A 27,995-nucleotide genomic window follows, 5' to 3' on the forward strand; every position below is an offset into this window, starting at 1 on the left:
CTAAATAAAGCTTTTCTAATCATAGGCTCAACAACTTTTTAAAAAATAAATATAGTTTTTTTAATCAGAGGCTCAACAACTGTTGAAAAAATAAATATGGCAAAATAAATAGGTTCTTCTAATTAGATGCTCTACAACTTTTGAAAAAAATAAGTATGGCTCCTCTAATCAAAGGCTCAACAACTTTTGAAAAAATAAATACGGCTTTTTTAAACAAAGGCTCAACAACTTTGAAAAAATAATTAAAGCTCCTCTAATCAAAGGCTTAACAACTTTTAGAAAAATAAATACGGCTCCTTTAATCAAAGGCTCAACAACTTTTGAAAAAAGAAATATGGCTTATATAATCAAAGGCTTAACAAATTTGAAAAATAAATAAGGCTTCTCTAAGCAGAGGCTCAACAATTTTAGAAAAAAAAATAAAGTTCCTCGACAATCTTATCCAGAGGAGTCATAGATTGTGTTTAAGGAAATTTTAGGAGATTATGCCCAAAGGTCTTACAAATCGTTCGTAACATTCTTTTTCAAGGATTAGAATTTTACCTTATAAGTTTCTTCTCAAACGAGAATTTGAAATTCCCTTATTAGAAAGTCTTCATATTTATTTTCTCTAAGTGGGATCCTGAAATATCCTTGCTTCCTGAATTCATGCACTAGATATTCTTAAATGCAATGCATACTATGCACTAGACATTTAAAAATGCAATACATGCTATGCAAATGTCAATTAATTAACTTCCTTTTCAATTGTGGTACTCAAGTTTCTTAAGCTCTTTCTTAGATCTCGACCTCTTCAAACTTCAAATACTAAAACCAAATCGATTTGATTCTCAATCATCTTTCTCATTCAATTCACATATTCTCTTTTTAAGTAAATCTTTTTCCAAATTCAATGTCTTTACCAGAAACTGAACCTTTATATTTGCCTGCATCACTCTTAACCTTTTTAAGGTAATGTAGAAATCTCTCATGCTATTATTCATTTATCTGTCATTATTTCAATTTCAAAAAGTAAAAATGCAATCACCCATTTCTTCCATTGCAAGGCATTAAAGAGTAGGAATAGCTTAGGAATAATCAACAAAAGAGAAACATAAGGAATAAAGTGACATATCCCTTATTAAAAAAGATGGTAACATAACTTTGGCTATTGAACAGTGTGAAATGGAAAAAGAGTTACAAAGATGGGTATGGGGTAAAAATGCCCAAAACAAACAATTAAATAATCATCATAACATATCTTGAAGTCTTTTTCGAAAATTCAACCACCTGATGCCCTTAACAACTTAGAGCTTCTTAAAACATGTTAGCCTCCATACTGGTGAATTTCCAAATTTGATAATATATCTTCCTTATCTAAGCTGCCTTTTTTAGTTTTAAACTTAGATAAACCCTATTTGACTTAAACCACCTTTTTAAGTTTTAGACTTGAGTCCTCTTTTTTCACTTTTCTTTTCTTTTTCTTTTATATATATATATTTTAAACATATTATTTTTTCATAGCATCAGAATTTATAGGATGGGGCAAATCATCTCTATCTATCTTAGCTAATATTAATTATCCACCAGAGAAAACTTGTTTCATAACATATGGTCTTTCCCAATTCAGGGTCCATTTTCCTCTATTATTATGTTGGCTTGGGAGAATTCTTTTCAAGATCAACCCTCATTCTCAAAAGCAACAAGGTCAAACCTTTTTATCATGAGCCCTTATCATTCTTTTTTAATATAGCTGACTATGGCACAACGCTATCAATCTTTTCTCTTCAATTAAATTTAACTGCTCATAGCACTTTCAAATCCATTCATCCTCTTCTAATCCAACTTCTTTTAGAACCCTAAAGGATAGGATTTTCATTTCTACTTGCAGTACATCTTCAATCCCATAAACCAAAGAAAATGGGGTTACCCTAGTAAAGGTAGCATTGATGTCCAATAAGCATGCAGTGCAAATGGTAACTTCTCATACCAATCTTTATAGGTTTCAGTCATCTTTTCAAAAAAAATTTTATATTTTTATTTGTTGCCTTGACAATCTTATTCATTTTTGGATGATAAGGTATCGAATTATGATGCTTGATCTTATATTGGGTATATATTTCTTACATCATCTTATTATTAAGGTACTTGGCATTATTTGAAATGATTCTTACTGGAAGTCCATATTTACAAATGAACTTTTTTTTTATGAACTTGCAGACCATAGATTGTGTCACACATCTAAATGATGCTGCTTTCACCAATTTCATGTAATAATCTATCATTACAAAAATGAACCTATGCCCATTATAAGCCTTTGGGGTAATAGGACCAATGACATCCATGCCTTACATAGAGAATGGCTAGGGTGGTGCCAAAACATGTAAAGCAGATGGTAAAGCATAGATCCTATCAACATAGATTTAGCACTTATGACATTTTTTAACATAGTCAATGCAATTGCTCTCCATTGGCAACCAATAATACCATACTCTCATGATTTGTCTTGTCATTATATGTCCATTTGCATGTGCCCCACATATTCCATAATGGACCTCCTCAATAATTTTTTTTACCGTGACCTTATTTATACATCTCAACATATTTGATCACGACTCCTTTTATACAAAACATCTCCATCAAAAAAGAAGTTCATGGCTAGTCTTCAGATGACCCTTTTATCATTTTCAATTGCTTGGATGGGGTATTATTGATTCTTAATGTACTGCAAGATATCATAATACTAGGGCTTCCCATCATCTTTTTTTACATTGGAACAATAAGCTGGCATATCCTTGACACCTAGCTTGATAGGTTGAATGTCGGTGTTATCACTAATTCAAATCATTGTTGCCAAAGTAGCCAAAGCATCATCAATCAGATTCTCTTCCTAAGGCAAATAATCAAACTGAATATCTTTAAACTTCTTGATCAACTCTAGGATATACTTGTGATATGTAATGAGTTTCGAATCTCTCGTCTCTCATTCTCTTTTTAACTGATATATAACTAGAGCTGAGTCCAAACACTTTCAGTGTTTTTACTTTTCTATCATAGTAGGTTGTAAACCCATGACACATACTTCATATTCAGCAATGTTATTTGTGCAATTAAAATTCAACCTCATTGTTATAAGATAGTATTATTTTTTTGAAGAAATCAAAATTGCCCTAATTTCATGTCCCAAGGCATTGGTAGCTCCATCAAAATACATTTTCTAACACTTCTCATCATGTTTTTCCTTCTCTTATTGGGAAATAGCTATCAAATCTTTATCAAAAAATTTCAATCTTATTGGCTCATAATCTTTTGTAGTATGATTTATGAGAAACTCGACTACACACTCCTTTTTATTACCTTCCAACTCACATATATGATATCATACTCAGAGAGCATTACTTGCCATCGAGCAATTCTTTTAGACAAAAAAGGCTTCTTAAAGATATATTTAATTGGATCTAATTTTGTTATAAGCTAGATAGTATGATAGAACATATACTGTCTGAGTCTTTTAGAAGTCCAAGCTGATGTACAATATATTTTCTTAAAAAAAGAACACTTGGACTCATGTTCTATGAATTTTTTACATAGGTAGTAAATAGCTCTCTCTTTTCAGCTAGACTCATCTTGTGTCCTAACACACATCTCATTGAATTCTCGTACACTATTAGGTATAAGATCAAAAGTCTCTCTGAAGTAGGTGGCACCAACACTAAAAGATTGGATAAATACTATTTAATTTTATCAAATGCTTCTTGGCATTTCTTGTTCCATTCTTCAGGATTATTTTTACGAAAAAGCTTAAAAATAGGATCACACTTATAGGTAAGTTGAGAAATAAACCAAGATATGTAGTTCAATCTACCCAAAAAACCTCAAACTTCTCTTGGTGTGTTTGGGGGTGACAAATTCTAAATGGCTCGTATTTTCTCTAGATCAACTTCAATCCCTCTTTCACTTACCATAAAGCTAGCAATTTTTTTTACTTTACGCCGAACGTACATTTTGTTGGGTTTAGCTTAAGTTAAAAATTTTTTAACCTTTTAAATAGCTTTTTGAGGTTGGTGACATGATCTTCATTTTCTCAAGATTTCGTTATCATATCATCCATATACACTTCAATCTCTTTGTGTATCATATCATGAAAGAACGTCACCATGGCTCTTTGGTATATTACCCGAGCATTTTTTAAACCAAAGGGCATGACTTTGTAGCAAAATACTCCTCACATGGTCACAAAAATGGTCTTTTCCAGGTCATCTTTAGCCATCTTTATCTGGTTATACCCTAAAAACCCATCCATAAAGGAAAACATTGAATGGTTGGCCGTGTTGTCCACTAGTGTGTCAATATGAGGCAAAGAGAAGTTATCCTTTGGGCTAACCTTATTCAAATCATGATAATCTATGCATATTTATACCTTCTCATCTTTCTTAGAGATTGGTACTATATTGGTTACCCATTTCGGATACTTGGCCACTTGCAAGAAACTGCATCAAACTACTTTTTCACCTTTTTTTTAATCTTTAACAGCATTTTATGTTTCATTTGCCTCAATTTTTGTTGGATTGGTTTATATTCTAACTTCAAAGGTAGTCTATTCTCTACTATTTTTGTACTAAGCCTTAGCATATCCTGATAAGACTAAGCAAATACCTTTACAAATTTTTGAAGCAAATTTTTTAACCTTTGCCTATTAGTTGATGAAAGTGAGGTACCTATTTTGACTTCTTTCTTGTTCTTCGTATCTCTTAAGTTTACCATTTTAGTTAACTCTTGATGAGGCATAATTGGTTTTTTTTCTTGCTCAATTAATCTCATTAGGTCTGGAGGCAATACATATTCCTCAAAATTATCTTCACCATCAAGTTCATCAATGTTAATTGAATTCTTAAAATTAACCCTTTGATCATTATCATGATTATCTTCATATTTATTTAAAGACCTAAAATTGAATGAAATGGATATGTTGGCAAAACATGTTGGGAGAATGAAAAACAATTGAAAAAATGAATGAAAATGAATCTTTTTTAATCTTTATTAAAATAATAAGGGATAAACGGCCCAAACAAGAAAAATCACCCTTATGTCTTGGGCATAAGCTATAGGGATATACAATTACATTGAATTGGTTTCAAGGGTAGAAGGCATTTTAACAATGCTCCAATTGTTCAGTTCATAACCTGGTGGACAAGGACGGACCTATATTTTTTGTTCATGCCGTTTTTCATCTCTAATTGTATGGATGGACAATTCAGCGAATGCCTCTTCCATACTTTATTCTAAATCTTCTTTTGTAGTTAGGTATATGAACCCTTTAGGCTTGAAGGTCTCATACAAGCGTGGGATGATCATTAGTCTTGCTGTCTTATTTGCTCATCTTTTTTTGATCTCCTATTCTTCTACCTCATAGCCTAGGCCTAGCCTTTTATTGTTGTCTATTATTATTGTCTCTTATCCTTTGTAAATTTTTTCCCAGCCCTACTCTAAGATACCAGCCCTTATTGATGACCTAACTCACTACTATCCTTGAAAATTATTGGCATTTAAGTCTTTTACCCACAGAATTAACTAGTTTAAAGGATCGATAAAAGCATTCCACCATTTCCTCAGTAGCTGTCATATATAGGGCATTCAATGGTTGGGTTACTAGCATGTTTTTCTCCCTAAATACCACCATTAATTGATCTTTTACATTAAACTTGATTTTTTGGTATAGGATAGAGGAGACAGTACCTACCATGTGAATTCATAGCCTTTCCAACAAACAATTATAAGATGGAAAGATATCCATCACTAAAAATTTTACAGTGAAAGTGCATAGCCTAATTTACGAGGGCATCTTTATATTTCTCAAGGCTTCCCACTTGGTCCCATCAAAAGCTCGAATGACCATTTGGCTATCCTTTATATGTGAGTAATCGATAGGTAGTCTTGTCAAAGTTGACATAAGCATGACATTAATAACGAAGCCATTATCGATAAAGGCCTTGGCTATGATATAGCTCTTGCACTTGACAGTGATATGCAGAGCCTTGGTGCTTCTCTTTCTTTTTGGAGGAATCTCATCATCACTAAATTTTATGTAATTTGGCATGACTAAGTTTTTAGCTAAGTGGTTCACATACTTAATAGACACATTATGTGCCACATATGCCTCGTTCAACACCTTCAACAAGGTATTTTGATATAGTTTTGAATTTAATAGTAGTGATAACAATGAGATTCATGCTGACATCATATTCAACTGTTCAACCATGGAGTATTCACTATGTTTCACCAACTTTAAGAATTCATAAGCTTTTTTTTTTACATCAACTTTTGACATTCTTCTTTAGGTTCCATTTTTGGATCATTTTATTTTTTTCTTACCTTGGCTTTTTCTCTTCTAGCCCTCTTTAGCATTTTTGGAGTGTATCATTTTTCATTTTGAGTGATGCCTTATACACCAGTTATATTAGCAGCATTAGACTTAAAGGCATTCTTCTTTTGTCCTTAGACTACTATATCACAGTCATATTTTTAGGGCACAATTTTATCATCCTTATATAGGAATGGAGCCAGGACTTTAAAAGTTACTAGCTTGGGAATGAGCTTTATAATTGACTTAACTTTGGCTTATCCTCACAGTGAATTGTTACTGATTTTGGAACAGTTTTGATGGCCTATCGATCATGGATACTTTAGCATTATTTGAAACCTAACTTTTTTCATAGAGTTTAATCTAGTATGAATCCATGAGCTTTTGTACCTCTTGGTGAAACTGCTCATAAGTTTTAATAAAGTGACTAGATGCCCCACTATGATATTTGCAATTGCTATTTGATACATATTTCCTATGATAACTACATGGACTCATCAACTGTATCATGTTAGCTTTTCATAAGGTATCGAATAGCTGACTAAGAGGTGTCTTGATTTTTACCACTTTCTTTTTCAGATGACGCTCTCACTTCTCACTCAAAGTATTCACATTATGGTTAGGCAAAGGATTGCCACTAACATTAGGTGAGGTTACTCCTCCTATATCAAAATTGATCATTCCATCCTTGATCGATTATTGCATTTTATGCTTCAAGGCAGTGCAATTCTTAGTGGAATGACTAGCAATCCTATAATGATAGTCACAATGTGCTATAGGATCATATCACTTGAGGTAAGGTGGCTTGAGTGACTCTAATCCACTAGGAGCAATCAGATGATTGTTGTAGAGCTCTCAATATAACTTTGTATATATCATGAGGATTGGGTCGAATATGAGTTTTTTGCGAGTAGTTCATTACTCTCGTGAACCACCTATTACGTTAGCAGGATGGGTTTAAGGTCTTAAGAGAGGTTAAGCATTAAGACTATATGTGATAGTTTAATGTCTGAAAGGGGGTTGATATGTCGAGGGGTAGGATGGCTGTGGGATTGGTTGATATAGGTAAAATGAAGCATTATTCATAGTAGAATAATAACAGAGTAACCTTGTGCTGGATAGGGTTGATAATCCTTGAACTATTGTCTATCAAAGCTTATAGCTTGAGCTTCAATCTCTTTTTTCTTTAGGACTTTCTTGGTGGAGGCTTCGCATCCTTCTAACTTGTCATTCTTAATGGCATTCTAGATGATTTCACCCGAGATCACTATGTCGATGAAATTTTTTATTGTATTCCCTATCATTTTTTTATAATAGGAAGATTTCAAAGTGCTAACAAATAATACTGTGGTTTCTTTTTTAGTTAAAATAGGTTACACTTGAGTAGCTATATCCCTCTACCTTTGGGTGTACTCCTTGAATGACTCATTCACTTTTTTTCCATACTTTGCAAAGACAAATGATTAGGGGCTAAATCTATGATATGTCGATATTGACTGATGAAGTCACAGGCCATATCACTCTAAAAACAAATATGGGTTCTGTCTAGCTAGACATACCATTTAGCAACAAAGTCAGCAAGGCTATCTTGAAATATGTGCAATAATAGCTTTTTATTATAGGCATAGGCTACTATCTTTCGATAGTACATGGTAATATAAGTTTTTGGGTACTTTGTACCATTATACTTTTCAAACTCTGATACTTTAAACTTTGAAGGAATAACAACATCTAGGACTAAACAAAGCACAACAGCATCTATAAAACCATAAAAACCAATTCTTTCCACTGCTTGTAATATTTTTTCTAGCGTATTAATCTTCTTATCAACTATCGAGTCTTCTAGAGACTCAACCACTTTTGCTTTCTCTTTCTCTTTTTCCTTTAGATCATTCAGATTAGGAACTTGGATTGGTTCCACTACGTTTTTAGTAAAGATAGGATTTATATAGCTTTGGTAATGCCTTAGGTTCAAAGCTGATGGCATTTTAGGATATGCAGGGTATGTGAATTGCTATGACGATATATCATGTGTGGACTAGGCTTGATGTGGACCAAACTTATGAGGGTATAGAGAGTTAGCCATCTCTTGTGATGGAAATGGATGGCAATAGATTGGGTCGAAGTAGATTTTTGCTGGCCCTAAACCTGACCTAACTTTATATCCATAAAATTTAAATCTGTCCTTATCTAATCCGATATTTTATAAACTATACCTGACCCTACCCAACTCAAAATTAATAAATATTATATTTAATATAAAATATTATTTTTTAATTTAAATATAAAATTAAATAAATAATATAAATATATATAAATAAAATAATTAAAAAAATAATTTTTTATATATATCATATCAGGTCAGGTTAGGTCAGGTTGGCTTAAAACCCAACCTTAACTTTTTCCTATAATTACCCGATCTGACTCGACTCAAAACATGATTTAAAAAAAAACTAACCTTATAAGATCTGTTCAAGTCGAAACCCATTGGAGGCAGGTTGGGCTGCCAACCCTAGTGATGGATGGTCTTGTTAGCTACTATTCTCCTCTATTCCCTTTCCTTTTTTAGAGCATCCAGAATCTTATTCAACTCACTTTTTAAGCTTTTTTTGAGTTTTTTCTATCTTCTCAAAATGGTGAGAGTTTTCTTGCTCCATTTGTTTAGCTCGAGCTCGTGTTGTATTGGTGAATAAGGTTCTTGCTGGGTGGAACTATCCTTGAACCTTAAGTACCACAATTATATGATTATTAAAAATTATATGCGCTATGTTTGATATGTAAATGCATGAACGGAATGTACTAATATTTACCACATCACCATTATTGATAAAAAATCTCAATTTGAAACTTTATTTAATAAAATTTTAAAATTACATCCTAATAAAGCCAAAGCAATATTCTAAAGTCCTAAGCATCATCCTTTATTCCTAAACATTATCCTAATTTCTTCTTACAAATTTCCTAGCCTGTTGGTAATGATTTTATGCCTCATCTAGGAAGTCAAGCAATCTTCACCCATGAGTTCCCACTGGTTGCACCACAACCTTCAAATTTTTCACTTTTTTTTTCTATTTTTGATGCTTTATCTGTAACAATGCATAGCTGATTGAACAAATGCCTTAGATGTTTTTGTTTTTCTATGCACATGTTCTTCCATAGCTCACTTTGTTTAGCTTGTCTCTTGCATTCATTAGACAAGGCTTCTACTTATACTATGCACCGGTCCACTATCCCTTATAGCATCTGGCTATGTTGTGTGCCCTAGTAGTGGCCTTTTGTCCTTCTTTTGCCCTTGTTTTCAATAGTTCATTTTCTTTTAAAAGTCGGGCAAGCTCAGGTATAACTAATAAATTTATCATTTCTAAATCATTGAATAAGGCTTTCCATTTATCTTTTTTCTTTGTGAGGCTTTGGATTTTCTATTCTTGGAGCCTTAAACTTTCCTCTATTTCTAACTTCAATCGCTTATTTTCTTATTCCAGCTCATCTTTCTTGGTTTGGAGTTTCCTTTTAGCCGTTTCCACTTTGAGCCAGGGATCTTGAGGAATCAGCTTTAAGGAATGGCCAAGTAATTGTTTTCAAGGAAGCACAATATCCTTACCCCTCATTGCATGCCACACAATATATTCTAGGATAATGCCATAAGTAAGCCTCCCTTGGTTAACCTTGATGGTTTGCTTTCATGCATTTTTTATCTTTTCAATCATTCTATATGCCTCTTTCTCAATGAAAGAGAATTTCCACTAGTTAAGTCCATAGGTTTCTAGAATAAATTACTCTCACCCAAATTGTCTTCTTACCAAAGTTGGGGGCATAAGTAACAGTACCCCATAGGCCCAATAAGAACACACAATGTTGATTCCCAATAACTATATAACACAGTGTCATGGCGCATCTAAGGTGCTCTCCAAATTATCCCTTAACTATCAAGGGCTTGAAAGTATGAAACCCATTCTTCTTTTGACCTTACTTTAGACCATGTACTGTAACAAAACTCCTTGATTAGAATACTAGAATGCATGTATGGTTTATGAAACTAGCTTTTTTTACACTCAATATAACTCTTCATCCATACATAAAGTAGTTGTAAACACCCATTAAATCGACCTTTATCATTTTTGCCACAAAAATTCAAGAAGCGAATGGTTTCTACTAAAATGGTTGGTGCCGCATTAACTTTGTATTCCAACTGATCAACAAAGTCTATCACTGCGACATCAGCATATCCAATGACTTTTGGAAAGATTACCAATCCATATAGAGCTATAACCATTGCCACCAACACCCAATCATCATCCAAATACCCCCGGATGAAGTTTCGTAGGAAACTCCATGGGATAGTCTTACTTTCACCTTTTGTCTTGATACATACATCAACTTGAGGCAAGCTAAGTCCAAGCATTTGCACCAGCTTTTTATGATAACCCACCTTATTTGACTAATAAATCTTGTCAGGATTTGGCAAATTGAAGTGAAGACCATATACTCTTCAATTGTGGGCACCATGTCTGCTTTATTGAAGATGAAACACCTATAAAAAGGATTCCAAAATTGAAAGATGGCTCTAATCAAATTATTATCCACATCCACTTAGAGCAGCAAAGCTATGTCTCCATATTTATTTTCAAACACCTCCTGCCTTGTTTTACTCATGCATCCCTAAACATTGCTTAAATCTGCCATGTCATTTTGTTGGAGATCAAAATGAACTCTTTCAGGCAATGATGAGATAAAATCCTTAGGCAAGCAATTACACTATTTTCTTTGACCTTCTTCTTATTTGATTTTCAATTGATGAGCAAATTCATAATGAACTAATGTAGACTTTGATTGCACTTGGCTTTCCATAGTTGTGAGATTTGATTTATCAATGACTAATATGTGGCAAATATTTCTTATATGAAAATGATGCAAATGATAGTGTTAAATATAATAATGAAAATGATGCATAGATTTAAATGATATTAAAATGATACAAATGCACAAAGTCAAACAAACAAAATGGTTAGATAATTAATATATCTCACAAATTGTTTCTTCTTGTGTCCTAATTTTGGGGTATATCTATCATTGGATGAGAATGGCTCTATCTTAAGGTTGGCCTCCTAAGTGTAGATTATATGCTAGGTTAAGTGATTTTGACCACTAAAGGTTACCAAATTGTTTTTTACATCATTGTCTATTGCAAACTAATAAGGCATTCCAATCCTCACCCATCATAGGCTACCAACAGAAAGGATTCAATTTGAGTGGAAGTGTTTCACTAGCCATTGTAAAAATTATCATCTCACGAGAGTGTAGGTACTTTACTCCCTCATAAAAGGGATGGAGCTCGAGTATAGAGCTCATGTAATGAGAATGCATGTGATAGTGTATGTGAAGGAACATATAATTTTCAGCCTCACATAAATCAAATAAAAGACAAAAAAGGGAAAAATGTCAGTAAATAAACAACATAATCATTACACTTTAAAACCATTAGACCAAATGATAAGATAAATTTAAAAAGTTATGGCCTGACTCTCTATAGCTATCCCCAGTGGAGTCGTCAAATTGTTATAATATATAGATCCAAAAATTTATAGCTAGACTTAACAAATGAAGTCACTGCCAATCTTTTTTAATTAGGTGTGATTGGCTACCTAAGGAATGTAGCATTTTAAGGAACTTTTAAGCTTGACTAAGGGTTTCTAAAAGAATAGTTCGGGTCTACTAACCAAAACAAGGTTCAAGAGTTCGATTACATATGAGGAAAGTTATAACACCCCTATATTCCCATCTGAAGGATGGTATCATTTTATTTTAAATTTATCCTAAGGTCTCGATTTTATTGGTCTTAAATGTTAAGTTGAATATTGGAAATAACTTTTAAGATTCTCCATCAATCTAGTAGAATTCTTAAAAATATTTTCTCACCTCAAGAGTGTTCAAGAATCCCATTTATTTCCTTAAAGAGACTCCGTCGTCGAAAAAAAGGTTTAATTTTTTTATTTAGTTTTGTTTTTGTTTGTCGAATATATATCTAATTATTCCACTATTTGGATCAAATTAGAAATATTTTCTCACCTAAAAATTTCTTAGATAATCAACCATTTCCAATTACTAAGAATGTTATCATCATAATTTATTTTTTATTTTTTTATGTTTTCTAAATTTTCTACCATTTGAGTCTATTTAGAAAATTATTTTTTTTGCTCTTTTTATTTTCAGAAAGAAAATAATATGACAATTATTTTTAAAGTTTAATTCAAATTCTTCCACCATTTGGAACAAATTTAAAGAAATTTCTCACCGAGAGATTTCTTAAGAAATTTACCATTTGAAATTTCTAAGAATCTTATAATTGGATAATTTTCAAATATTTTCAATCCAACATTTTTTCTTTGGAAAAGAATACAGTTACTTTTATTGAAATTTCATCTAAATTATTTCACCATTTAAGACAAATTTAGAGAAATTTCTCACCTAAAGATTTCTTAAAAAATTTACCATTTGAAATTTTTAAGAATCTCATCATTGGATAATTAGCATTTATTTCTAAAATTTGCCATTTGAAATTTCTAAGAATCTTATCATTGGATAATTTTCAATATTTTCAATCCAAAATTTTTTCTTTAGAAAAGAATATAATTACTTTTATTGAAATTTCATCTAAATTATTTCACAATTTAGGAAAAATTTAGAGAAATTTCTCACCTAAAGATTTCTTATAAAATTTACCATTTGAAATTTTTAAGAATCTCATCATTGGATAATTAGCATTTATTTCCAAAATTTTTATTAAAATTTTTTATACTGTTTTTAATTGAAAATAAATATTAATTATTGTTGTTGAAACTTTATTTAAATTATTTCACCATTTGAGATAAATTCAGATAAAATTTCGTACCTAAGAATTTTATAGAAAATTTATCATTTGAAATTTTTAAAAATTTCATCATTGGATAATTATTATTTATTCTCAAAAAATAATTTTATTTTGTTTTATATTTTTTTCTCTTCCTAAAATCTAATCATGCAAAAATACAAAACAAAATTTGAATAAATAAATAGAAATAATAAAATAAAATAATAAAAAATAATAAAATACCAAAATATGACACAGTTCGGTTAGGCGATTGAGGCATGGCTCAACTTCAGACACAGAATGTGGCTCAAAGACACGACTCGAAGGCTAGACTAAACTCGGCTTAGTTGTAGGAATCAATTGGAACGTGGGTCAACAAAAGTAGGTTAATATTTGGGTCAGGTCACCCGAATGAAAATGCCTGAATCCTGGGGATCTATTAAGGTAAAAATAGCATCATTTTGGGGCCAGTATAAAAGATCAAGTTCAACCTTTTTCCTCAAATCTTCCTTTCTTTTCTCTCTCTTCTTTCTTTTTGTCTCTATCTCTCTTTAGATCAGATGAATTTTGGTTGAATATTCACTGAATTCTGAAAAATATTGCCAGAATATGGGTTTATTCGTCGAAAGTTTACCGAAACTTCACCAAATTTTGGAAATCTATTGCCAAAAATTGGGAAACACGCCAAAATCTGGGAATCTCGTCGGAATCTCATCGAAAAATTCAAATATTGCCAAAAAATTTCATCGAAATCTGAAAATTTTCTAAAAAATTTCCAAAAAACTTTTCTTTCTTGAATCCAAAAATTTTTCAACAGATTTCTGATTGCTTTTTGTAGCGTATTCCTTCGTAATCTATCTATATTTCTTTCCTAACCTCTTTTCCTCCCTCTCTGCATTCTATTTTTTGTGTATCCCTTCTGTTGGATTTAATCCTATATTTACAGGGCATAGACAAAAGAGTTCTTGATAAACCAAGAATTCACCATTGACAGTAATTTCGTATTATCACAAAAGCATCATATTTATCCCATAGACATTGCATCCCTATGTAATTCTATAATCATCAATTCTCGACAGCATGTTTATCAATTTTATTTTTATTTTTTTTATTTTCCTTTTTTTTAACTATTATCTTATCATTATCTAATCTAATAATACAAAAAGATTAAAGATAAATCCAATGAAAAAATGAAAAAAATCAAAGATAAACAAAAACAAATAAACAAATAAATAAATAAATAAATAAAAAGATAAAACCCAAAAAAATAAATAAACAAATAGATAAATAAATGAAATAATGGATAATTGGACCTTATTATTTGAACTCTATTGAGTCAGACTCAATTTATTTGAACCTGGATAAAACAGAGTGTCTATAGTGTTAGAGTTTGAAAAAGTAAATATGCTTGGATGATTCAACGACTGCTCCCAGCCTTCACTTCGCATGATCAACGACTGGTTTACCTTTTTTTCCATTTTGCCCAGTCAAGTAGGACCATACCGTTGTATGCACGTTGTAATTGAACAAATATCATTCCAACTTTCATACACAAAGCCAGAAGGGAAACTTCACTGCAAGTACTTGGAAAGCAAAGCGCGTTAAATGGTCTTATCTCTTCTCTCCCTTTTTTTCTCCGTAGTCTTAAAAAGACTTTCCAATTTGCAAACTGCAATTTCATGCAGTTTTGTTTTGTTTTGACATCACTCACGTTTCTCTCGGGGAATTAAATCAATGCCCCTAGAAAAAATGACGCTGTCTAAAGTCTTTCAAGTCAACTAAATGCTTTTCAAGTTATCAAAGTCTGTTTCCTTCCTCTACACTCCATTGAAATCTTGGTATCAAATTCCCACACTTCATCTGAGGCAAAGTATGATCTTCTCAAACAAACACACATTATTCACAAACTAATCTTTCAGTTCTTCTACCCCATCTCTTCACAGCAAAAGAAAATGAACCACCGCCGTTCCCCGTCATCACTTTTTCCCCTTCTTATTATTTTCGTATTCCATGTCCTGCGTGGGATTCCTTAGTCATTAGGCTACCCTGACGGTTACACAGGGCGTCGTGATCCAAAGTTCAAATGTGGGAACATCTCTACTGGGTATCCTTTTTCTGGACAGGACATACCATGGGGTTGTGGACATCCTGGTCTGCAATTGTATTGTGAAAATGCTACTCCTACAATAGAAATCGTTAATGTGAAATATCAGGTGCTGGATATCCATCCGGATCGTCAAACACTAAGGATTGCGAGGCAGGACTTCATCAAGAATGATTTATGAGACCTAGAATTTCCAAATTCGACCCTTGATTATGAGCTCTTCGACTTCGTCCATGATCCTCCTTATTCCAACGTTACTCTGCTTTATGGTTGCCCCAATTTCACACCAACGAGATTTCTCGGACCCTTCAATTGCGGGGAAAACAGAACTGGTTACAAGGACTTTTGGGTCGTACCGGAAGTTAATGTCTCTGGGCCATGTTCTACTAGTGTTACTGTTCCGATTCTTGAATCTTCCTTGGCACGGATATTCAATAACTCATTTCTTCTAGGAGAATTAAACAAAGGATTTGAGGTAAAATGGAATATGGATGGCCAAGCATGTCAGAAGTGCCAGGAAACCAGAGGAGTATGTGGTTTTGACTATGCAAATCAAACAATTTGCTACTGCTGAAACGCAACTAATACTTGGGAGGAAATGATAAGAGTGCGCTCCTCCTCGTCGCCAAGGTATGTACTTCAAATTTTCAAGCACTAGCTAGTAAAGAAGGATTCTTTATATTACTATTACTTTCTACATTTATTTTTTTTGAGCACCAGTCAAAGAATAGTTACTATATAAAATAAAATAAATCCATACTTACTGTTTTAACTTATAAGAATTCTTAAAGTTTTATCAACACGTGACAAGTAATTTCTTATCATGTATCGTCCAATGCTCAATATGATTTTACAAAATTTAATTTTGTTCAAATAACGGATTCTAGCCAATTGAAAAAAATTTTTGCATTATTCATTGAACAATTAAATAGAAATTCAAAAATTAAAAGAAATATTGATCCGAACAATGAATTTGGCTAAATAAAAATTATATATAAATTTTTAAAAAAATAATATATTTTGTGTTTCTCTTGTTATATAACAGTAATTTTCAATCAATTACACTTAAAAATTTTGTTCAAAAGTTCGACTATCTATTTAGTTTAAATTAATTACTAAAATATTAAAATATTTTTATGTTATACTTTTCACTTTCCTAGTATTTTTTGCACGTAATAATTTAACTTTTTTTATTAGAATTAAATGTAATATCAGTATTTAATTATAAAATATGTTGTGTTGGCCAATTGAGCGTAACAAATTTTGTTCAGAACTTGATCTAAATCGGGTTAGGCCCGTGTTTAGAACTTGGATATTGGGTTTAGCCCACAGGCCTATTTAGCCTCTGAGCCACTAGACCCAGCTGCCTCTTACTCCTTAATTTAATAAGTTTTGGAATTATGAGTATTTTAATTAAAAGAAAAATTACATTTAATCTAACTACGCTACGTATATAATATGCTTATAGATTTAAATAAATATAAATATGAGAAAGGTAATATAAATTATGGTTTTTTGTTATTAATAGTTGAATCAAAATTATATAGTAAAATAACTATTTTAAAAATTGTTTTTAATTTATTTCATGGTTACACTTCTATTATTGAAAGAATTTGATACATGAAATATACATTAAGCTTAGGAGCATCGTTGTGGTAAATCGAATTTAACCGTTGATTGGATCAGTTGAACTTTCAACTTGACACCCAGATCAGTCCGATTCTCTTATCAAACTAAACTTGTAATTAATTCAGTTTTCAACTGTATTGAACCAATGGATCAATATAATAAATGAATTAGATGAGTTTTAAATTTGCTAATAAAATGATCTTAAAAATTATGATTAATTTAGATTTTACAATTAAACCTATGAGTTGTTCTGTTATTTAATTAAAATAACATATTTTAAAGTAAAATGGACATTAAAACGTTAAAATCTAAATAAAATGCTTTCGCCCTCCCCTGCACTTTTTGTACATTAAAGAATAAATTTACAAGGTATAGTCCTTTTCTTTTTTTTTTTTAATTTTTATGTATCACACTCATATCAAACTAATGATAAAAGCTTTGATTGGTTAAAATTAAAACTTTATCCACCAACTTGAAGCTTGATTGGTTTACACTAAATATCATCATTTTGAATGTCTATTTTTTTAATTTATATTTTATGTGCTTAGAATTTTCTTTTTTCTTTTTTTATTTTTTAGTTCTTTAAGGTATTTACTTTAATTGATTTCTTTAAATTAATATAATTTAATTATTTGAGAGTTTGAGTTAGGAGTTTGAATTTGAAATTTATTTTTGTAAATTAAAGTTGTTATAATATTTTTAAATATATATTTTTTCACACTTATTATATTATGTTATATATTTTAATTTATAAGTATGAAATTATCTATTATAAAATTTTATTATTTGTCACATAATTAATTAATTAATTTTAAAAATATTTATATTTTTAAAAATAGTTATATTTTTTAAATATTTTTATTGATTCAATTGATTTGATTAATGCAACAGTTGAATAATTGATCAAGTAATTCGATACCTCAAACGATTCATTATACTATCCAATTCTAAGAATTATACTTACAAATATAAATATTTTTTAAAAAATAATTATTATATCAATTACATTGACGAGTATGTAAGATATCCATGGAGGGGTTAGGCCCAGCTCACTCACTTAAGGCTATTTACTATTAAAATATTAAAAAAAATTAGTTTTATCATTTAAATATCCTAAATCATTCTTTCATATAAAAGAAGTAAATATTTACTTATATTTAAATATTTTAGTATAATTATTTTAAATATATATATTTAAATAAAAAAATCCGTAATCACGTGTGGACAAAATACTTGTATACTTTAAAAAGATGAGATTAAGGTTAAATTTGTCACTATATTATAACTTGATATATAGAATTTGTCACTGTATGTTAATTTTATTAAATTTATTATTGTACTTTCAATTTTATTATTTTTTAACAAAATAACGAAATTAAATATTTTACACAATATACTATTGATGCAAATGATAAATTTTATCATTGTACATTCAATTTTATGAACTTTTAAGGATAAAATATAATGGAATTAAACGTATTTTATGAAATATTCTATAATGCAGATTACAAATTTTCATCAATTATGTTACTTTATATTAAAAATATTCAACAAAATTAAAATTAGAATAACAAAACTTAATGAAATAGAAGATATACGGTAAAATTCATTATAACTGACCCATAATATACAATAGTAAATTCAACATTTATCTCTTAAAAATTATTTATATTGAAACTCAATTTGTTGTGTGAAAAGTAAATGTCAATGGATTGGTCGGGTTAGATTTGGATGAAGTGACTTCAAATTGAGTAATTTTGAGTTGAGAAAAATTCAGAATGTTTAAAATTTAAGATATTTGAGTTTGATATTTTGAATTATTTAAATTTGTTACTCTACATTAAAAAATCATCAACAAAATTAAAAGATAATTTAAAGTTAATAAATATAAATAGACAATTAGATTGTGTTATATTTATTATATTTATGAAATTATTTTTTAAAATTAAATTAAATTATATTTAATTTAAGTTTGATTTATTTTGTGTGGTTGGAGTTTAGGTGAATTTAAGTAATTTCGGATTGATATTCAGGCTATTGATTTTTTTTTTGTCAAATAAAATTGAATAGTGTTGGAGTTGGAAAAAGTAAAATATGCTTGGATGATTCAACATCTGCTCCAAGGCTTCACTTGGCATGATTAACGACTGGTTTACCTCTTTTTCCATTTTGCCCAGTCAAGTTATTTTTGAAGAAAAAATAAAAGAATTACGACTCATCAAATCAGATGAGATTTACAAAATAAGTTGATTTAAAAAATTTCAATCTTAGTATAAACACCATATAGAAAAACTATCTGGTGATATTGTTGCCAATGATTCTAAACAAGGATAGGTAAAAATTCCTCTTCTTATAAAAAAAAAAATCATTTTCTTTCCAAATATCCAAAGGTCAAATACATTCATATCGGTATGATTTTGATCACTATTAAACCGTTATTTTTATCTACAAAGGATATTCCAATAATAGCTGTTTTAATGGATAACCGTTTTCAAAATCCCATTAATGCTATAATTGGTGGAATCCAATCCAATTTAGCAGCAAGAGTAGTTTTATTTAAAGTTAAACTAAACTATTTTATTTCTATTTTTGATGAAAACATTGAAAAATGTTTATGTCTTCGTGTCAAAATAACCAATTCTGACTTTGAATCCAACTCGCATGACCTTTCAATCAACTGGTCAGCAGTTTATGAATTTACTAATACTACCAATACTTCTATCAAACCGATAGATTCAAATATCATAGAAATTTTTGAATCAAATAGTTTTGATTATGAAATCAAACCAAAATTGGTCAAAATCAAAGATCTATCTATCCTAAAAGGATGGTGTGTCAAAGATATCTCTCACACTTCTGAAAAATGGAAAGTCCCCAGTTTAGAATTTTTTTCATAAGGAAAAAATTTTTACTTTAAAAATCCACATGCATAAACCAGTTTTAATCCAAACCTGGTTTTGCCCCCTACTAATGCTTTTGATCATCAACAAGATGATGATATAGAGAGTATAACTAGTAATCAATCTTTTGGTACTCCTTATCAAAGTTCTTTTTCAGGCTTTCATAGTACAAACAGTACAGAAACCTTACGACGAGCAAACAACATATGTCAAATCATAATACAGGTAAAATTCCTATATTTACAAGAGATAATCCATCTCAGTAAGGTACAAGTGATAATCAATCCTATTATCATTCTGTCAATTCTGTGTTAAATGCACATATTTCTTCTTCTAGAAACACTAGAACTGAAGATATCAAAATTTTTCATTTTATAAACAATTTTCATTTATCTACACCAGAAACGATCTTATTCACCAAAAATGTTCGATATTATACTTAAATACAAGGTTATTTTTATTTTCAAAACTATAAACCATATAGTTTAGATGTTTTGATTGACATAGGAGCAACAATCTCTAGCTGTCAACCTAATGCTTTGCCTTCAACATTATGGCAAAACATGAAGCATCCTCTAATAATAGTTGGTATTGATGGTAAGGAAACCATTGTTAGTTTAAAAGCTAAAAATGTCCCTATTTCCTTAAATGATGTTAAGTTTATAATTTCTAAAATATTATGCTTTCCTAACCTGCATGGAGACATCTTGCTAGGAATTCACAGATATTTACCATTTTCTGTTTTAACATATCATTTTACTTTTACTATTGATAAAAAATCAATAAATGTTCTTTTATTATCAAAGCATAAACATGTTTGTGATAATGGTTTTCACCCAGAAATAACTCATATTTATGAAATTAAAGCTATCAATGAAAGACATTGGCTTTATAAGATTTAGCAGGAAAACTTCAATGAACAAATATTGAAGCTTTGGAAGCAAAGTCCAAGATACTGTAAGCTTACTCTCAATGATCCAAAAGAGATCATCCGAGTAAAACCCATGATCTATACCAAGCAAGATATAGATGAATTCGAAATTCAAATTTCAAAATTGCTTGACAAAGGTCTGATAGAACCAACTACCAGTCCTCACTCCAATCCAGCATTTTTGGTAAGAAACCATTCTGAGATTAAACGAGGTAAACCCCGAATGGTTATCAATTATAAGAAATTAAATCAAAATCTTATTTTTGATGGCTATTTTATTCCTCAAAAAGATGTTTTGATAAATTTAGCTAAAAATGCTAAATATTTTTCTAAGTTTGATTGTAAATCTGGCTTTTGGCAAATCATGCTTATAGATTTATCCAAACCTTTAACTACTTTTAGTTCACCAACAGGCCACTACCAATGGACTGTTATATCTTTCGATCTATGCAACACCCCTTAAATCTTTCAACGTTGGATGAATAATATTTTTAGCAAACATAAACAATTTTGCTATGTTTATATTGATGATATTTTAGTATTTTCTAATACCTTGGATGAGCACAGGAAACACTTGAATATTATTGCTCAAGAATTTATTTTACATGGTATTATTTTGAGTCCCAAAAAGGTTGAACTTGAAAAAATTGAGATAGAATTTCTTGGTCTCAACTTATCTGCAAATGGACTAACATTGCAAGTTCATATTATCTCAAAGATCAAGGAGTTTCCAAAACAATTGGATAATGTCAAACAGCTACAACAGTTGTTAGGTATACTTAATTATGGCAGACAATTTTTCAAAAATCTTTTTAAAAAGGAAAGTTATCTTTTATGTAAATTACGTAAAGATAATGATTTTGTCTGGACCACAACAGATTTTGATATTGTCAAACAGTTCAAATCAGAGTTAACCTTTATTCCTAAAGTCTATCTACCTAAATAAGGTGACTTATTAATTTTAGTGACAGATGCCAATGATGAACATTAGGGATGTGTCCTTAAAGCAAAAAATCTTCATCAAAATGATGAATTGATTTGTGGCTACAATTTCGGTAAATTCAAATCGTATGAAATAAATTATATTATCTTTGAAAAAGAATTATTAGCCATAAAATATGGTGTACAATGATTTCACATCTATTTAGCCCCTGAGATCTTTATTATCAAACAGATAACCAAGCAGTAAGAAACTTTCTCCAAAATAAAAAGCTCTCTAATAATCCTAAACGTATTAGGTGGTACAATTTTTTTTGTCAATATCATTTTCAGGTAGAGCTCATCAACGGAGACAAAAACCTCCTTGCAGACTATCTGAGCTGACCAAATGGATCGAGGAAAACAACCTTTCCAGGACACAGGTGAATGGAGAACTATCAAGAAGAAAACAGGTAAAAAATCCTATTCCTCTTTTTCATCTCTAAAAACCTCTATTTTCCCTACAAATCTTAAACTAGGATTTAGTTTTTACAATAATCCTAACCAAGGATTATATCTCTACCAACAACCACTTTGTAGACCTCATTCTATAAGGATTCAACCAGGATTCTCTCAATTTGCTTAAGATCCAAACGAATGGACATCTATGAGTTACTCTCAAATCGTTTCTTCAGCAAAACAACTGCTTGAAAGAACAAAACTCTCTAACCTAGAGATCAAAGATTTTTATAATCCTGGACTTGAACCACAAGTCTACAAATTGTTAAACAATGTTTGGAAATCCCATTTCTCAAAAAATAAATCCAGCTTCTGAAAAGGGATGACCAAATTAGCTGAATTCTTAGTCAATCAGGCTAAAGAATTTCAGAGTTTTAAAGAAATAGCTTTTCAAAGCCTTCTATCAACTAATTTGCTAAAACAGCAAGATATTAATTTTTTTGCTTTAGAAGAAAATCAGTACAATACTCAAGAGATAAACAGTATTTTGAATTTGTGTGAATACTTTGAAAAAAAAAGTTATATTTCCTTTAAGCTAAACAAGCTTAAGAGAATCCTTCTTTTTGAAAAATCTACGATATTCCTAACCAAGGAATTGTTCCAGCAAATTAATTCTTCTATTTTACAGTCAATAGAAAAACTGTTGATAAAATTTTTTTTTTATTATTATACTTCTACGTATATATATAATACAACAATTGGTGAATTTATACCAAAAATTAAATTTAATTTGATTACGAAACATTTGATGTAAAAAGCATTGAACTTGATTTTGTCGGACAAATTACTGTACAAAACTTTTCTTTTCATATTTTAAAAGATTTTTCTACTTTCATAAAGCATCACTTTTACGGGTGTATAAAATGGTCAAAACATTTTTATTACATCCATTTTACTATATACAGTCTTTTGGGTACCTTTCAAATAGAAAGATTTTACCAACCTTATCAATTATGGGAATTTGATAGAATATCAAATGGACATTTCCTTCAACCCCTTACTATACTCGATCCACCAACCGATCATATCGACTTCTTAGATGATTTAAATAAAACCATCACTCAATACTCAAACCCAAACAATTATCATTTCCAAACAAGAATCAACCTAATGGGAAAACCAAAATTCTTTATCCATTTAGCCACAAAGCCAAACTATCCCAAAATAGGTTGTTGGACAGATGACAGACGTATTTTTGTCCTCAAATTTTTTGAACGATATGAAGATCTGGACATTCAAAATGAGCCAGAAGCAATTCAGCTACTGGAAAACTTATCCAAAATAGAAGATCTAGATCATCCCACATAATTACTATACTAGTATCAAGAAGGATGGCATATGTGGAACAAATCACATTCTGGATCTCTTTCATCACCCTAATCTCTTAATGTACTGGACGAAGAATTCCATAACATAAACAATATTATGAAAGGATAATTCTTATTCTAAAGAAGAATAAGCTAAATCAAATTGTCGACACAAAACAACAAGTTCACTCGACTCTCAAGACCAGCAGACAGAAATACTGTAGCAATCAACTGTAGCAGATAGATAAAACGTCACTGTAGTAGTCACTGTAGCAGTACTATAAATAAAATTCTACTGTATATTGTAGCAAAAACTATTTATTAGTTACTATTTAAAATTTTTCTAATTAAACCTCTACTGTAATTAGTTAAACGCATTCTTAGAGGCCTTTTTTTTTTTCAATTCCCTTTCTTACTCCTCTCTCTCTCTCTCTCTTATCTATCATCATCCATTTGTAAAATATCTTTTAAGTTTAGTTTAAACCTTTATACATAGATCCTTTTCGCACCCCTTGTAAAATAGCCATGAAAAATAAGATTTTGATTTAATTTCTTATAATTGATAACCATTCGAGGTTTACCTCGTTTAATTTCAGAATAATTTCTTACCAAAAATGCTGGACTAGAGTGAGGACTGGTAGTTGGTTCTATCAGATCTTTGTCAAGCAATTATGAAATTTAAATTTTGAATTCATCTATATACTGCTTGGTATAAATCATGGGTTTTACTCGAACGATCTCTTTTGGATCATGGAGAGTAAGCTTACAGTATCTTGGACTTTGCTTCCAAAGCTTTAATGGTTATTCACTGAAATTTTCTTGTAAAATCTTATAAAGCCAATGTCTTTCATTGATAGCTTTAATTTTAGAAATATGGGTTATTTCTAGGTGAAAACCATTATCACAAACATGTTTATGCTTTGATAATAAAGGAACATTTATTGATTTTTTATCAATAGTAAAAGTAAGATGATCTGTTAAAATAGAAAATGGTAAATATCTATGAATAAAATTATTTCTTAGCAAGTTGCCTTTATGCATGTTAGGAAAGCATAATATTTTAGGAATTATAAACTTAACATCATTTAAGGAAATAGACATTTTTAGCTTTTAAACTAACAATGGTTTCTTTACCATTAATACCAACTATTATAAAAGGATGCTTCATGTTTTGCCATAGGGTTGAAGGCAAAGCATTAGGTCGATAGCTAGAGATTGTTGCTTCTATGTCAATCAAAACATCTAAACTATATGGTTTATAGTTTTGAAAATAAAAATAACCTTGTACATAAGTATAATATTGAACCTTTTTGGCGAATAAGATTGTTTTTGGTGTAGATAAACGAAATTTGTTTATAAAATGAAACATTTTGATATCTTCAATTCTAATGTTTCTAGAAGAAGAAGTGTGTGTATTTAACAAAGAATTGACAGAATAATAATAGGATTGGTTATCACCTGTATCTTGCTGTGATGGACTATCTCTTGCAAATATAAAAATTTTACCTGTATTATCGGTTTGATAAAAGCTATTTGCTCATTGTAGGGTTTTTGTACTGTTTATACTGTGAAAGCCTGAAAAAAAAACTTCGATTTACTCTTTATATCATCATCTTGTTGATGATGAAAAGCATTAGTAGGGGTAAAACCAAGTTTGGATTAAAACTGATTGATGCATGTGGATTTTTGAAGTAAAGATTTTTTCCTGATGAGAAAAATTCTAAATTGGGGACTTTTTGTTTTTCAAAAGTGTAAGAGATATCTTCGAGACACCATCCTTTTGGGATAGATAGATCTTCGATTTTGACCAATTTTGGTTTGATTTCAGAATCAAAACTATTTGGTTCAAAAATTTCTATGATATTTGAATCTATCGATTTGATAGAAGTATTGATAGTATTAGTAAATTCATAAACTGCTGACCAGTTGATTAAAAGGTCATGCGAGTTGGATTCAAAGTCAGAATTGGTTATTTTGACACAAAGATATAAACATTTTTCAATGTTTTCATCAAAAATAGAAATAAAATAGTTTGGTTTTAACTTTAAATAAAACTACTCTTGCTACTAAATTGGATTGGATTCCACCAATTACAGTATTAGTAGGATTTTGAAAATGGTTATCCATTAAAACAACTATTATTGGAATATCCTTTGTAGATAAAATAGTAGTTTAATAGTGATCAAAATCATACCTATATGGATGTATTTGACCTTTGGATATTTGGAAAGAAAATGGTTTATTTTATTTTTAGTAAAATGAAGAATTTCTACCGATCCTTGTTTAGAATCATTGGCAACAGTATCACCAGATAGTTTTTCTATATGGCGTTTATACCAAGGTTGAAATTTTTTAAGCCAATTTGTTTTGTAAATCTCATCTGGTTTGAATTCTTTAATTTTTTCTTCATAAATAAAATGAAATTTTCTCATAATATTTTTGAGTTTAACCATACTTTCTCCTTCGGTAGTTGTTTTACCTATAGAAGATGTAATTGAAACATTGTCTTAGTTATATTCAATATTCAGCATGAAAATAAAATCAGATTCATCATCAGAAGAACTATAATCAGTTTCAGAAAAAACTTCATAAAAGATTTCTTCATCAAATAATTCATCAGCAAAAGAAATTTGAAGAAAATTATCATCAAGTTTTTTGATCATTTTCTTGGCACTTTTCCCTTTGGTAAGGCAACTGTTTGCATAGTGACCTTCTTGATCACAAAAAAAACATTTATAGTTATGTTTAAAAATTTTTTTCTTCTTTTAATAGCAAATTTACCTTTTTTAGGTTTAAAATTTGTAGTGGGTTTCCACTTTTTCCAAAGATATTTTCGTTTTTTCTTAAAATGGTTTTTCTTTGAAAAAGATTGTTTATTGTAGCCAAATTCAAATTAATTTTCTAAAATCTTTGTACATTGTTTATACGAAAATTTGGACATTAGCTATTTGGTAGCTTTTTGCTTGAAGCAGTATTCGGTGATTTGAGTTTGAACATAGTGTATTCTACATCCAAGAGTATCATAGAATTCGATACTGGGATTGCCTGCATGAATTGTTTTGAGTTTTAAATCTAAATAAACAGGATAATTTTGTGAACATAATTCATCACATGGTGAGAGAAGTTTTAGAAAATATTGTTTTAACCAAAACTTTGAATGTTTTTAATCCAATTTTTGATATTTAGAAAGATATTTTTTAGAGAAATCATCAAGATTCTGAATATCACATAATTTTAATTTTGATAAAATAAATTGAGCTTCTTGAGTGGGATCCAGAGATTCTGTACTACCATAAAACTAATTTTTTAAGATTTGGGTTAAATCTTTCAATAATTGAGGAATATTTCATGCTGCTAACAACGTTGATTTTTGCTGTTCTCTGAGGGTTGTAGTTTCCCATTTTTTGAGAAATTGTAGGACATCACCTTGCTATATGCCATAAAAGTAATTGAAGAATCATTCTTTGTTCCATTGCTCCGTATAACCTGTGACAACAATAGACATGGATTGTACCCAATCATCTATCGGTTGGATAAAAGTATTAGTAGTATTAGTAAATTCATAAATTGCTGACCAATTGATTGAAAGGTCATGCGAGTTGGATTCAAAGTCAGAATTGATTATTTTGACATGAAGGCATAAACATTTTTCAATGTTTTTGTCAAAAATAGAATGCCTTTAATTAATTACAGTAGAGGTTTAAACAGAAAAATTCTAAATAGTAACTATGTACAATTTTTGCTACAGTATACAATAGAATTTTATCTACAGTACTGCTACAGTGACTTGCTACAGTGCTTTCGATGGTAGGTCTCTATCTTTTTTTGCTACAGTGACATTTTATCTATCTGCTATATTAACTGCTACAGTTGATAGCTACAGTTGTTTCTGTCTACTAGTCTTGGGGCAGAGTGAACTTTTTGTTTTGTGTTGGCAGTTTGTTTTGGCTTATTCTTCTCTGAAATAAGAATTATCCTTCCATAATATTATTTATGTTATGGAATTCTTCATCCAGTGCTTTAAGAGACTGGGGTGATAGAGGAGATCCAAAATGTGATTTGTTTCACATTTACCATCCTTCTTAATACTGGTATAGTAATTATGTGGGATGATCTAGATCTTCCATTTTGGATAAGTTTTTCAGTAGCTGGATTGCTTTTGGTTCGTTTTGAATGTCCAGATCTTCATGTGTTCAAGAAATTTGAGGACAAAAATACGTCTGCCATTTGTCTAGCAAGCTATTTTGGGATAGTCTGGCTTTGTGGCTAAATAGAGAAAGAATTTTGCTTTTTCCATTAGGTCGATTCCTGTTTAGAAATGATAACTATTTGGGTTTGAGTATTTAGTGATGGTTTTATTTAAATCATTTGGAAAGTCGATATGGTCGATTGATGGATCAAGTATAGTGAGAGGTTGAAGGAAATGTCCACCTGATATTCTATCAAATTCCCATATTTGATAAGGTTGGTAAAATCTTTCTCTTTGAAAGCTACCCAAAA

This window comes from Durio zibethinus, chromosome 23, assembly GCF_047325235.1.
Source record: "Durio zibethinus cultivar Kanyao isolate XHJ-2024 chromosome 23, ASM4732523v1, whole genome shotgun sequence".
In the NCBI taxonomy this organism is placed as follows: domain Eukaryota; kingdom Viridiplantae; phylum Streptophyta; class Magnoliopsida; order Malvales; family Malvaceae; genus Durio; species Durio zibethinus.